This window comes from Melanerpes formicivorus, unplaced genomic scaffold (assembly GCF_026170545.1).
Source record: "Melanerpes formicivorus ecotype bairdi unplaced genomic scaffold, bMelFor1.0.p_v2 SCAF_37, whole genome shotgun sequence".
NCBI classification, from domain to species: Eukaryota; Metazoa; Chordata; class Aves; order Piciformes; family Picidae; genus Melanerpes; species Melanerpes formicivorus.
This window is the reverse complement of record NW_027142389.1, coordinates 3,813,010-3,826,333: the sequence shown is the minus strand read 5'-3', so window position 1 is coordinate 3,826,333 and position 13,324 is coordinate 3,813,010.

The following is a 13,324-nucleotide window of genomic DNA, read 5'->3' as shown; positions in this document are numbered from 1 at the left end:
GTTCTGTGCCCAGGCTCTTCCCTGGCTGTGTCCTTTGGGGGGGTGGGGGGCTTCAGTCTGTGGACACACACAAGCAGGTGTCATGATCATATCACAGAGTCACCAAGGTTGGAAGAGACCTCAAAGATCATCAAGTCCATCCTGTGAGAAGATAACCAGAGACCTTCACGGAGACAAGAAGAAAGTGCAGTGGGTACTGCTGAGAAAGCTTTAGGGCAGCACTTTAGGGAGTAGTTAAGTGTAACAATATGTAATGTATTTCAATGGTATTTTTCAGGCTTAGGTTAGTGTGTCCCTTGTGCTCAAGCAGCTGGAAGGGTTTTCTTGCCTTGCTATACGGGAGATGTTTCTGCCCAGGGCAGGGACTTGGAACTAAATGATCTTTAAGGTCCCTTCCCACCCAAACCATTCCCTGATTCTATGTACAGCAAGGGGGAAAACTGGCAGAGGGCTGGGGTGGGGTTGGATGTTTTTAGCTTCTCCAGGGAGCTGCTCTGGCAGGGAGGTTGGACTAGATGATCTCTCAAGGTCCCTTCCAACCTCTAAGGTTCTGTGATTCTTACTCTGTGAAGGGAAAACCTTTCATTAGGTTCCCCTCGTGTTGTTTGTGGTCCAGCAGAGGGAGCCTCTGGCTTGGCTTTTGCATAGGGCCTACATAAACAGCTGTTTTTCTGAATTCTTAGCATAAAGAGGGCTCTCAGAGTCCTCCCTGGCTGCTTGTAGGAACTGTCCTGTGGAACCTTTGTTTCCAGGCAGTAGCAAAGCTCTGTAGGGCATATCAGTGTCAGGGCTTTGATCCTTGGCTGGAAGAATCCTGCTCAGGGAGCACTTTGCACAGGGTCATCAGCTAATTGGTGTCAGCACCCAGAGATCTTCACTAAATCCACTTCAAAACACTGCTGTCTTCAGGTGTTAGTTTGGGGCATGGAGATCTACTACTACTGACAGTAACTTTGTGCTTAAAACTTGCCCTAAGTTGTGTCATTTTTAGTGTGGGTTTCTTGAGCCATTGCTGTGGTTTGGACCTGTGAAAATCCTGCTTGCTACAGAAGGAAACACGTGGTGTGTGCTGCTGGAAAAGGAGGGGGAAGAGAAAATTCCAGTGTTGCCCACATGAATTTCACAGAATCAGAGAAAAGACCCTCAGGATCACCAAGCCCAACCCAGAACCCTACTCCACATGGTTCACCCCTAAACCATATCCCCAAGCACCACATCCAAACCACCTTTAAACACCTCCAGGGCTGGTGACTCCACCACCACCCTGGGCAGCACATGCCAGTGCCTGACCACTCCTGCTGCAAGAAACACAGAATCATAGAATCAATAAGGTTGGAAAAGACCTCAAAGATCATCAAGTCCAACCTGTCACCCAAGACCTCCTGACTACTAAACCATGGCTTCAAGTGCCACTTCCAATCCCTTTTATACAGTGAATAGTATGGCACTCATTCCTACAGGTCAAAATCATGTCCAGTCTAAACCTCTCCTGATGCAATCTGAGGCCATTCCCTCTTGCTCTACCACTAATCACCTGTGAGAAGAGACCAGCACCAACCTCTCCACAACCTCCTTTCAGGTAGCTGTAGAGAGTGATGAGGTTTCCCCTCAGCCTCCCCTCTGATTTGGTTGCTCTGCTTTCAGGGTTCTCTGTGTGGTGTGCTGCACTCTTTGGCTTCATCTTGGGCTGTGGCAGAGCCTGGTTTGAGCTAACACAAGACACTGCTCAGTGCTCTTTTTTCCCTGTCAAGCCATGCTGTTGTTCCAGTGAAAGCCCCAGAGGGGTCAGTGGCCTTGCTTGTATCGGAAGCAGCTCTCTCCATTTACCACTGCAAGAGGCTGAGGCGAGCAATCTGCAACTGATTTGAAGTGCCAGCGGAGCTGGTTTAACGCGGATGAAGATGCAGTGAGTGAGCCGTGCAGGCTCTCACCTGACCTTGGCTGCTCTTCATTATGGAAGTCATGCTGAATCAGCTGTGATCCATGCTTCCAGGGAGAAAACCAACAGGGAGCAGGGTCCCAGCTCTCCCTAGTTCTTTGGGAAGCTTTCCAGTGTCCTCCAATGGTGCTGGGTGCCACAAGAACAATCAAGGAGCATCTCTGCTATGAGGACAGGCTGAGGGAGCTGGGTTGTTCAGCCTGGAGAAGAGAAGGCTCCAGGGAGACCTAATAGCAGCCTTCCAGTACTTGAAGGGGGTGATACTGTGATACAAGAAGGATGGGGAGAGTCTGCTTACAAAGGCCTGCAGTGACAGGACAAGGGGCCATGGCTTTGAGCTGGAGAAGAGCAGATTTAGGTTGGATGTTAGGAACAAGTTTTTTACCATGAGAGTAGTGGAACTCTGGAACAGGTTGCCCAGGGAGGTGGTTGAGGTCCCTTCCCTGGAAGTATTCAAGATGAGGCTCAGTGAGCCTTTGGGCAACCTGATCTAGTTGAGGATGTCCCTGCTGACTGCAGGGAGGTTGGACTGGATGAGCTTTGGAGGTCCCTTCCAGCCTGGAGCTTTCTGTGACTCTATGAGAAGCAGCCAGAACCAGAGCATCTCTCAGCAGACAGGCTGCTTGCAAACTCTCATCTAGACAAAGGTAGTTGGGGAGGATAAAAGCCACATCTTTATAATCTGAAAGGTGATTTACTGAGGAGACAGCTTGTGCACCTTGTGTAGGATGGCCTAAACCTGTTAGCCCTGAGTGAAAGTGGTGTTGTGAAGGCACTGAACCTTCCATGCCAGCTAATAGGTGGATCAGGCACCACAATAATCAGCTTCATTTAATTTCCCCACTTATCTGATTTGTAATTCCTTACTGCAATCAATTTCTGTCAAAATGAGCTGTCAGGGGGAGCAAAACACTTCCAAACCTCCTTTCAGGGCACTCAATAGTTTTGTAATATTTTTTTTTGGAGCCTTTTCCTTCTGTCAAAGATTTGTTTAACCTAATCCTGGAGTCTCTGTGCGAGGTACTTCCCCCCCACCCCGGTCTTATCGCAGTCAGCACTTTGTTGTCTCATGCAAAATGGGTTAATACTGGCAGCATTCAGCTCTGTTTGTGGTGATTTTGCAGTCCCAGGCACCAGTCTGAAGCCTCACAGCATTCACTGGAAACATGCAGGAGAAGCAGGCAGCCCCCTTCAGAGTGTTGCAAATTAGTTCCAGTCTCCAAGAGCCTGCTGTAACTAATTGATATGACCTGGAAGTGGATAAGTCCCTAACAGTAAGATCAGCTTCTCCTCTAGTAATTTGACAAACAGAACCTTTGTTTTAAAGTCCCATGTAGGCTTCATACCCCATTTGTTCCTCCGTGATGGGCAGCATTTCCACATGGAAGTGATAATGATTGCCCAGATTTCTGCTGATTTGTGTGGCAGGTGCCTTAATTTATTAATGCCAGAAGAAGGGAGAGACTCCACAGCAACAACAGCAAAAGCCCAGGGCTCCTGGCAGCTACCCTATCTCAAAGCTGATCTTTATCCAGTTATGTTGCTGGGTTTGACCACCACTGAAAAACTTCTTGTATCCATGCAAAATGTTTTCTTCTAGCAGCCCTTTCTGCAGAGAGAATAGTATCACAGTATCAGTCAGGGTTGGAAGGGACCACAAGGATCATCTAGTTCCAACCCCCCTGCCATGGGCAGGGACACCCCACACTAGATCAGGCTGCCCAGAGCCTCGTCCAGCCTGGGCTTAAACACCTCCAGGGATGGCACCCCAACCACCTCCCTGGACAACCCATTCCAGGGCTTCACCACTCTCATGGGGAAGAACTTCCTCCTCAATCCTGTTGGTACAGAGAGCAGAAGTGCTGCTGTGTACGTTTAACAGCATCTTTTTCATCCAGGTGTGTGAAAAATACACTGCAGAGCAAAGGTGAACGTGTACCAAACCTGTTTTGTCTTGTGTGTAGTGTGTTTGAAGCAGCAAACACAGAATAGTCTGGGTTGTCTTTCAAACAGAATGCTTTGGGTGAAGTTTTCCAGCTTCCCTTAGCCTGTGCTCCCAGTATGGAACAGCCTAGGTATGCCCAAGCTGTTTATGATGATATTTAGGAACCCTGGATGCTTTCTCAGGACACTATTTACTAAGCAGCACAGGTATCCCTCCTCCTGCTCTCTAACAGATGGACAGGAAGAGTGCTGCTCTGTGGGGCTGATGGATCTCATTCCTACAGCCACGTGGAACTCAAGGAATGGAGGTGTGGGGCTTGTTTTTTGCAGGGTTAAGTTGATGAAGTGGGAGCTGTGCAGTGGCTGCTGTTAGAAACTCCCCATTTCAGCATGGGGTTGCTGTTGTAGGGGTGATTTTAGGCAGTCACTGCAGGTAAACACAATGCTGCTTTCTCTACAGGAGTGATTTGGGGACTTTCTTTCTCTTCCCAGCCCCTTCCAAGCCTGTAGCCCAGCAGGGCTCTCCTATCTCTGTGGCTCACAAGCCTGCCAGGCTCTACAATAGTCTCAGGGTGAATATAAAACTCTCCAGCAGTGACTGGGGAGAGCCCAGTCCCCTATTTGTTTGTGCCCTAGTGGGATGTGAACCTTGGTCTTCAAGGGTGAAAGGTTGAGCACTGTATGTCTTGTTTACCTGTGCTTGTCAGATAATGTTTGCCTTTAATCTATTAAGCAGACACACCATTTTGTCCCGTGGTAGCTTAATTACTACCAAACCGCACATGAGCCACCCATGCCAGCAGACAAGAAGAGTCAAAGCCTGGATTGTCAGCCCAGAGGAATTCAGCAAAGCATCCCCCACCTCCTGGGTCTGATAGAAACATCTTTCCACAAGAGCTGCAATGTCTGCCTGATTTATACACAGCTTCAGCCCTGGGATGCGGTCACGTTGGATGGCTTTCAGATGAGCTAAGGGCAAACGAGGTATTTATGAGGAGGAATGAGGAGATCCCAATCTACCAGTGGATCTGGAAACCTGGACTTCACAGAATCACGGAAGCCCAGGTTGGGAGGGACCCCCAGGCTCATCTGGTCCAACCTTTCCTATTTGATTCTTTTGAAAGCTGTTAAAGACCAAAACCCTATAGGTGCAAGAGTGAATTCAACCATCAGAGCCACTGCTGCCTTTCAACACCTTTGAGGCTTTTCTCTTTGCTGCAGCTATTACACTGAGACATTTGCATGTCATTGCATACCAAAGCCATTTGGACTTAATTTCTGGCGCTGCTGCAGAGCTGTTGTATACATTAATCAGCCAAGGTACACGGCTCGGTGCATGCCATGCCAGGGCTGCCTCACAGACACAATAGGATGGAGAAGATACAGCAACACAGCTGCTAAACATCTTTACCAGCCAAGAGTTAGTCACACTTCTGGAGTTTTAATTGAATTACCTTTGACAGTGAACAGCAAACCTGGTGGGTGATCTCCTAAATTTAACTGATGAATGGGCTCCCGAAAATCAATTAGCATCCAGGGCTGTGAGCATGAACACATCCTGCCGCTCCGCGGGGACCGGAGCGGCGGCAGAGTGACAGCAGCAAATGTGAGACAAAGTGAAAGCAGGCATCCCCTGCCGCCGCTGACCCCTGCTACCCACATGAAAGAAAAACAGGAGTCTAACAGGAGCTGAAAGAATCCGACGCTAAATCATCGGAGCTCTGCTTTGCACAACTGATGGAGGATGCTTCTAAACTCTTTGATTAATGCTGGGCAATATATTAAGAGCGAGATGCAGCGAAGCAAGGAGGCTACAGCTAAGTACCAGCTCTGCATCTCTGCCCCAAGGTGTAAGAAACATCGTCTATGGGCTTTCAGATGCTCCGGGCTGCAAGTAGCCCGGAGGAATTAGCTATCTGCCTTTCTTTTGCCTCAGTGATAGGGTCCTGAAGACCCCCAGCCTTTTGGAGGGTTGGCTGTTATCTGAATAATCAACTGATGGCAAAATGCAGGCTGGAGGTTCCTCTGACCTTTGCCTCGTCGCAACCCGACTCCGTGCACGTTCAGCTAGAGCATGTAATGAGCTACAGATGCCACAGGTCGGCTAATTGAATACACACAGACATTGGGGGAGCTTTCGGGCTGTGACACACGGATGGAGGCAGAAAGCTCTCCATTTGGGCTGCTCTCTTTGGGTTTGTGCCTTCTCTTCACCCTGTTTTGCAGGAGGACCAGATATGTGCTTCCTCGGGAGCAAATCCATGCAAAGGTTGGATTGGTTTGGGTTGAATGTTGACTGAAGTGAAGACTCAGTCTGGGCTATATCACATGAGTTTTATTTTCTGTTATTGTTGAAATGAAAAGGAAATTGTGTTGAGCCCAACAAACCCACACTGAATCCTGTCCAACAGCCCTTACAGGCACTGCCACAGGAGACTGAGATTCAAAACCTTGTTTTCTCTGGGTAGTTCCTCCCCATGTCCACCTTCCCAGACTGCTGGTACCCTGGGTACCAGTTTGCAGGGTGTTTTGGAGGGCACAGCAGAGCTCTCCTTTCTTTGCTTCTTGAGGGGATAGCATGGAGAGCATAGAATGATTTAGGCTAGAAAAGACATGGGTTTATTTTTAGGCAAATGTTATTAATAATACTCTGTAAGGAGAAATTCTGAAGGGCTCAGCAGTGAGCGTGGCTCTCATCTCACCAGGCAATACAGCAGAGGTGACTCCATGCTGCTGCTGCAGGTAAGCAGGCGCATTCAGCTCCTCCTCAGCCAAACCTCCATCTGCTCACCTCACACTTCCCATGGGATGTGGGAGCCTGTCTAGCATTGTGAGTTTCCTGTTGGGTTAAAGTCATCCCTTCCCTCAAGGCAGGCATCACCTCGCAGCAGCGATGCTGCAGCTGCCCTGAGTCTGCAGTGCCTTCCCCTCTCTTTCCTTCTTTCAGAGTTGCCCTAAGCTTTCCCTCTGAAGCCCAGCTGCTGGGTCAGCTCCTACAGCCCAAGCCAACATGGTGCTGACAGCCACGCTGCAGAGATCAACTTCAAACCCCCTCACCCCCAGTTTTGTGTCCCATCCAAGTGTTTGGCTGCAAGGCGAAGGCAGGGCAGCAGGGCTCCCTTCCCTCAATGAGATTTCATGCGCAGCATCCGTCTCGACTGGGGAAACAAAAAAGCAAGGGAAAGACAACAGCTCCAAACCTTCCCAGTGCACCAAGTGAGAAATGTGGCTTTCATTTGGCCAACTAATCGCTTCCAGCTGAAGCAGCCATTAAAAACAGTTGAAGAATTACAATGTAAATAGATTAATGCAGACAAAGCAACATGTGCGCCGCTCCGTGTCTTCTCCTTACCTACAGAATGCTTGGGCAGTGACACACTGTTGGTCTAAGCCACTTGTTAGGCCCTGTGCTAATCAGCTGAAATTAAATAAACACATCTGATAAAAAAAAGATAACAAATGACTGTTGTGTTTGAAAGCTGATGCACCCACGGAATTTGCTCTGGGAGATAATTACAGCTGATTGAGTAATGAAGAAATCATTCCGGTGGCCAACGGGAAGAGCCCACGGCGTGGGGAAAGGGCGCCTAGTGTGCTGCCCACTGCTCCTGAAGGGGTGAGCCAAAGCTGCAGGAAGGTCTATGGGTGAGGAATGATCCTGAAGAGGAGTTTTACAGCCCCAGGAGTCTTCAGTGACAGGGTGAAAAAGGACTGGAAAATCAGTGCTTTGGTGTTGGAAGAGCACGTGCCTAGACTGTCCATCCACCATCCCCCTCTTCCCACCCAAGGGGTCAATCTCTTCCCTCAGATTGGGCCTTTCAAATCAAACAGGGCATGGAATTGCTCTCAGAGCAACCAAGTAAGAGGTAAATAGGATAGGGATCTGCATGCTGAGCCAGGGGAAGTTTAGGCTTGAGGTGAGGAGAAAGTTCTTCACTGAGAGAGTTGTTTGTCATTGGAATGTGCTGCCCAGGGAGGTGGTGGAGTCACCATCCCTGGAGGTGTTCAAGAGGGGATTGGATGTGGCACTTGGTGCCATGGTCTAGTCGTGAGGTCTGAGGTGACAGGTTGGACTTGATGATCTTTGAGGTCTCTTCCAACCTTGGTGATACTGTGAGACTGTGATTTCTAGTGTTGTATCTAAACAACATTTAATCCAGTAGTTCAGTTCCTCTCCCAGGCTGAGCAGATCAAGACATCTGCTGACATGGAGGATGTTCTCTGGGTAGCCTTTCTTAAAGCAATTTGTTATTAGAATGATAATAGCCTTAGTTATTAGAATGATAGTAGCCTTTCTTAAAGCAATTTGTTATTAGAATGATAATCTTGACTGGGAGCCTAAAGCAAGGAGGTGGTTTCCAAAACGTGAAGGGATTTTTGCATCCTCTTTCTTCTCCACAAGGCCTCTTGGTAGGAGCTTCATGGTCATTGAGATATCCAGAGGGCTAAAAGACACAAATAAGTGAAGGGCACTCTTCCAAAGCAGAGGATGTTAATGATGAGAACAAAAAGCCCTAATTAGTCACCAGTGAGCTTGATCATCACCTCCAAGGTGATGGAGGGGCTGTGTCTGGGGCCGTGTCCCGGTGCTGGACTCACTCTCACAGAGCTGGCAGCCCCCTAGGGTGGGTACCTGCAGGAAAACATCAGCCAAAATAGCCTTGTAACCAAGAAGCTGCCCCAGTTTGCTTCTCCCCAGCACCTTCCAGGTGTTACCTCATATCTCAGCAATGAGGATGTGATGCTTGCATGTGTTTTATAGTGATGAGGAGAGGCTGAGGGAACTGGGAGTGTCCAGGTGGAGAAAAGGAGGCTGAGAGGAGACCTCATTGCTCTCTACAACTCCCTGAAAGGAGACTGGAGTGAGGTGGTTTCTCCCAAGTAATAAGTGACAGAATGAGAGGAATCAGCCTCAGGCTGCATTAGAAGAGGTTTAGGTTGGACATATGGAACAACATTGTTTTCCCCAAAGGGTTGTTAGTCCCTGGATCAGGCTGCCCAGGGCAGTGGTGGAGTCCCATCCCTGGAAGGATTGGAAAGCTCTGTAGATGTGGTACTGAGGCACATGGTTTAGTGGTGACCTGGCAGTGCCATCTCAATGGTTGGACTTGATGATCTTGAAAGTCTCTTCCTACCTAAGTGGTTCTATGATTCCACAATCTTCTTGTAAACCCCAGCAGCACCACTGATCTTCTCTGCACATCTGTGCAGCTTAAACAGGCACAGATCCAGTGCAGCTCTTTGCTCTGGGAACAGCCTGAGCATCTCCCCAGGGGCTTGGCTCCGACCAAGCATTTACAGCCTGCTTACGCACCGAATGCCATCGCTGCTGTCCTTGGCTCCTGAGGTGCCTGTGGGAAGGCTAAAACCATTCCCTGCTGTTAGCTTCACTGGTGGGTTTCTGGAGACTTCAACAGGAGGTGTTGCACGTGTTGGCATCTGCAGGAACTGTGAACCTGAAAGAATGTTTGCTCTGGTGGCAGGGAGATTCCTACTCTCCTGGGTGCTGCAGCCATGAAACCAACTGCTGATCACATTTTCCTCTGGCCAACAGAATGACTGGTCACAGGGAGCTGTACTCTTGACCTGGCTCCTCCACAGCTCCTTTCCCCAGGCATTTCTGCAGCCCTTGCCCCACGTATTTTCTTTAGCACATTCACATCCTTTAGCATCTCACCGAAACACATGTTGGAGTCCAGATTAGCCCCTATGAAATGGAAATCACTTGGGGTGTGGAGGGGGGGGGTGGGGGGAAGTGGAATATTATTCTTGATCCTGAATTGAAATATTAGAAGCTGCCTCCTGAATTATACTGCGGGGCTAACGGAGCCGTAATTGAGATCCAAATTGGTCGGCTATTTTCGGGCCAGCCTGCAAAGAGCCGGGGCTCGTTCCCATTTGTGCCGCTGGAAATCCCCACCCATCAGCTCAAATTCTGCTCTGCCTGCACCTTCGGGCCGAGGAGTGCCTCCTTGGCTCCTTCCTCCCCAAAGTAATGATAAATGACAGCTCGTCAGCCTCCCAGCCTGGCTCTCGCCGCTCGCCAGCCAGCTGAGGGGCAGGCGAGCAGGGGCTTCTCCCCAGCAAGCTGATTGACAGGTGGGGTCAGGGTGGGGGGAAGCATTTGTTGGACCCTGTCAGATCACAGGGAGCTGCTGACAGCTCGCGCTGCAGTCCGCTTCCTTCCCTCACCAGCCAGATTTATGCTGCCATTGGGTGGGTGCTAATTCAGCTTGGATTGCTTAGAACAGCCTGGAGGGGGGGGGGGAAATCACCCCCATATGACAATGTGCTGCTTGAAATCTCATTCCTTGCTCCCCAGGCACTGTCTAGAGGTGGTTGAGTTTCTCTGGAGGGGTAATTAAAGATGACCAGTTCTGGTTTCCCTGCTTATGAAACACAGGGAACAAGAGTCCAGTGGAGGCTACAAAGATGCTGAGGGGACTGGGACATCTCTCTGGTGAGGAAAGGCTGAGCGCCCTGGGGCTGTTTAGCTTGGACAAGAGCAGACTGAGAGGGGATCTGATCAATGCTGTTCAATATCTAAAGGGTGGGGAGACAAGAGGATGGCACCAGACTCTTTTCACAAACCAGAAACGAGGAGTTTCCATCTGAACAGGAGGAAAAACTCCTCTGCTGTGAGGGTGCTGGAGCCCTGGAACAGGCTGCCCAGAGAGGTTGTGGAGTGTCCTTCTACAGAGAGATTCCAAACCTGCCTGGATGTGATCCTGGGCAACCCCTCCCAAGCTGGGAGTCTGAGACTCTGTGATGTGATGCTTCCTAACACTTTGAAATCCTTAAGCAAAGTCGATGTGAGCTTTTGTTCCACAGGCCAGCATCGTATAGTAGCAGATGATCAGCAATCAGTTCAGAAAGCTGCTTACTGACCAGGACGGGCAATAACAGGATGTGCCTGGTGTAGGATGGGTCTCCTGCAGCTCCTGGGCTCTATGAGGAGCTTCCAAGTGCAATTTAAGAAGTGCCCAAAGGCCATGACTTTCTGCAGGGCTCTTCCAGAGCAGCAGAAATCCCCCAGGAATATGTTCCATGGATCTGTCACAGGCAGTACAGTGCACAGGGCAGGAAACCTTCCTGAAACATTAATCAATGGATTAATCAGGGAATGTTTGGGGTTGGAAGCAACATCTAAAGGTCATTGAGTCCAACCCCCCTGATTAATGGTTGATGAGAGCCACTGTCTTTGGGACTGTCCTCCTGCTAGCAGCCAGAACCAAATAAGAAGTCAATAGTGAACAACTCAGAGCAATTAAACTTTTAAACCTTCTCATTTGGTGCACTCAAAGCCAAACCATGTCTGACATGTCATGGTGAAACAGCAACACTACAGCAGAAAGGGGCAGAGCATGATGGGCAGCCAAAGGAAAAACAGGCTGAGTGCCCTGATGGCACTGACCCATCACTGGTCACCTCTGAACAGAGGCTGCTGAGCTCCCACTCCTGCTTGGGAAAACAGGGAGAGCTGAGAGCACTGAAAAAAGAACCCAAACCTTCCCTGCTCCATTCCTGTATGCTTCTCTGAGAGCTTTGGGCTGGCCCCTGGCCAGGCTGCAAACACAACCCAGCAGCCATGCCCTGGGCTTCTCTCTGCCTTTGCAGAATGGAGGTGAGGCAGGGTCTCCTCCAGCTCCCTCCAGGTGATTCATACTTCCACAGTGAAGCCAACACCGCTGTGGTTTGGCTCAGCTCTGCTCACTCTGGGCTTGGTTTTGGGCAGGGCTGACCATCTGCAGCCCAGGAGCATCTGTGAGGTGACCTGTGCAAGGTGTGAGGTCAACTCGGTCCACAGCGGCTGTCATCTGCCCACGGTTACAAATGCCATGGAAAAAAAACTCATCAAGGCAAGATGGGAAGGAACCAGGTCCTGTCTCTGCCTTCTGCTAGAGTCCTTCAGCATCAAAATGGTTTAAAGACAAGCCCAAAAGGAGACAAAAAGGGCTGCAGCAAGGGCATTTCCCAGAGGAGCTCCTCGGTTTGCAGCAGGAGCGAGGCAAAATACAAAGTGAGATTAACAAAACAAAATGTATGGAAAGAGAAAAAAGAGGCAAATGGTGTGTGAGGAGCCAGCTCACACTGGGAAATGTGCTGGGTGGCTACAGGTTACTGGAAAAACAAAGGGGCCAGATGGCAGCCCCTCTCCAGAGCAGGGCTGTGTGCTGGGAGGGAGCAAAATTCCTCCCTAAATCTCAATTCCAGACTTGGGATCTCCCCGTGAAAGGGTCCTGGCAGCACCATGGATGCTGCCAGCCTCAGTTCGAAGCATCAGGACAAGGAATCCTCTCTGCTTCTCCTCAGCTGTCTCTGCTTTGTGCTTCTGATGCTATTTTTCTGATGGTTGTTTTAGACCCAAACTGCTGATGTCAGTGCTGGAAGCCAAAGCGAGGGAAGGTGTGAGCTGGCCCTGGCTGCTCTCAGCAGTCCTTGCTCCCACCTTGATGCTCTTTCAAGGCTATTATTTTTCCTGCAAAATGCCTCAGACTCCATAATGGTAAAGCACACAAATCAGAGAAGTATTCATCTGGTGGCTCCTGTGGCAGAAAAATAAAGGTAAAATCCTTTATGGAAAAATCAATGCTGTGAGCTAAAACCAATGAACCTTAACTGCCAACCCAAAGCGAGCTTCCTCCTGCTTTCACCCTCTGAACAAAGAAATCCATCTTACCTTTTATTTGCAGTAATTGTGGTTAATTCTCTCTCAATACCACCAGCATGGAATATTCTAATGATGCACAAACCAAAATCTTAAGAAGAAACTGTTTCCACTGCTTCAGCAAAGAGCTGGGATGGGGAAAGTGGGAGGAAGAGAGGGAAGAGGGCTCAGAGTTGGAAACAGAAGTGGACTGATTTGATGGATAATAAATATTGCCCCACTAATGAACCATTGGACAGATTTGCTCCTCTCACTGAAGGTTGATAATGATGTTAAATTCTCTTTCTCACGTCATCCCAGAGGGAATTCACACCATCACGGATGGAACAAAATGCTACCAGGGACACTTTAAGATGGCAGAATCCAAGAGCTGCATCACAGCAGGAGAGGATGGTGCTGGAGCCCCAGGAGGAGGCTGGGTGGATGGGTGCAGAAACCATGTACCAGCTATGGCAGCAGTTTTGTCCTCAGTAAGGGTTAGGGGGTTTGAGAGGGCTTGCTGCAGCCTGCAGGGACCATCTGAGTGCCAGGACCTCCAGCCCCATGACACCAAGACAGAAGTGGGACAGCAAGGATGAGGATCCACCATCTGGACATGGTGGTGGTATCCAGGGAGCAACACAGAGTAAAACTCTTCTGAGTTGTGCTTCAGCATTGGGAGCATGCACAAATTGCACCAGTACAGGATAGGGGTTGGTCTGGTGGAAAGCAGCATTGCAGAGAATGACCTGGGAGTCGTGGTGGACAGCAAGGTCCCCTTGAGCCAGCAATGT